Source organism: Sciurus carolinensis, chromosome 8 (assembly GCF_902686445.1).
Source record: "Sciurus carolinensis chromosome 8, mSciCar1.2, whole genome shotgun sequence".
Classification (NCBI taxonomy): Eukaryota; Metazoa; Chordata; class Mammalia; order Rodentia; family Sciuridae; genus Sciurus; species Sciurus carolinensis.
In genome coordinates this window covers 130665660-130667393 of record NC_062220.1, presented here as the reverse complement: position 1 = coordinate 130667393, position 1734 = coordinate 130665660, and positions in this window count along the sequence as shown.

Genomic DNA, 1734 nt, shown 5'->3' with positions numbered 1-1734 from the left:
GGTGCTGCGCAGCCTCTGCAGGGTTTTAACCGGGAGCGACTTGGTTTCGTCCACAGCTGAAAGGCTCGCTCTGCTCCTGGGTGGAAGAGGGGCTGGAGGGAAGCGGCATGAGCCAGGGTCTGGCACAGGTGTTTCCTGCAGAGGGCGTTTGATGCAGGGAGGGGACCACACAGTGTTGGGAAAGCTGAGAAGTCATATAGGGGACAGTGAGGTGACCCAGAAGCGATCAGTGGCAGGACAGATGGGCCCGGTGAGGAGGCCCTGTGATTGGAACTGTGGTCATATGATTGAGGCCACCTGGCAGGAAGGAGGACCTGTGGGGACGGAGCGGGTGGAGCCCTTGAGCAGCCGCGGAGGCTGCGTGACGTGCCACCCGAGGCAGATGGACCCAGTTTCTTCCTCTGTCCTTACCTCTAATCTGCTGGTGTGTCCCGCCGGTCAAATTTCCCCAGAAACCAGAGGGCCAGGAGCCTGGGAAATACCCTCCTGGGATGCAGAGCAGGGTGGACATTGCATCTGAGCATGGACGGACAGACAGCCAGCACCAGCCACGGGAGCTCCCGCAAGAGCACAGGGCAGAGATGGTGGGGGCCCCAGCTGCCACTCTGCATCTGGATCCCAGAGGGCTTGAGGAACATGGCGGGGGAGGGAGGACCCGCACAGGAGGCCGCGGTGTCTTTCAGAAAACGGGAACTTGTGTTCGTTAGGACATTCTTATCCCTAGTGTCAGCCACGCAAGGGTCAGGGTAAAAAACGTCCCTGGGACTCTCGCCCCACTTCCTGGCTCTGCTTTTCTGCGGGTGTTAGTTTGCATGTTTCAGGGTTCCTCTGGAGAGCAGGAACATGGGCTGGCAGACCCAAGTTCCAGCGCCGTGACTCCAGAGCCAATGTGTAGTTTTCCTCCCGTTCTAGAAGATTGCCAAGGAAGAGTTCCGGCTGGCCCTGCGTGAATCACAGAACTACCCCTGAACCCGCCTGGTCTGTCTGGGGGTGGGGATCTCTATTAGACCATGCCGGTTGCTATGGTAGCTGTGATTGACAGCTCCAGTAGAAGCATAGAGAGTAGAGGAGGGTGGCTCCAAAGCAGAGCACCCCTGCGGCTCCTCCAAGGGTCGTTAGCAAGCACAAAGGCCTCTAGAAGTGTCAGCAGGATTTTGTGCTTGTTGTAGAGGGAGGAGAAAGAAAAACCCAAGACTGCTTCTCATTCTGCAGGAGACCCAGGAAATGGAAGAAGATCAGGTGGAAGCCGTGACGGTATTAGAGAAGGAAGAGAAGAAAAGGAGTGACCCGCGTCGAGTCCCAGCCTCTCCGAGCAGCGGGCCACCGGGGACCTCAGTGTGGGAGAGGGGTCCTGCCCCTCCTGGACAGGAGAGCTGCCAGCAGAGGCTGTGCTTCTCGGGCTGAATGGATCCACAGCCCCTCCCAGACCCGGGCCTTATCCTTGCGGGGTGGCTTCTTCTTTGACAAGCCATTACACAGAAGTGACCCCAACCATGAACTGCACAGCCAGCCTCTGCCTGGAAGTCACTCAGCATGGAAGGCTAGGTTGCTGTGGCTTGTGATGGGGCTGCGTTTCAGCCATACTGCTCCGACCAGTTCTGAGCAGTCTTCTGGCAACTTCTGTGCAGGGTGCCTGGGTGTCTCGGATGCTGCCCCAGGCGACTGCCCCAGGCGCTTACTCAAAAGCTTCGCATGTGGTCCTTGAGGCTCCAGGGTGGTCCTAACCCAGGGGAG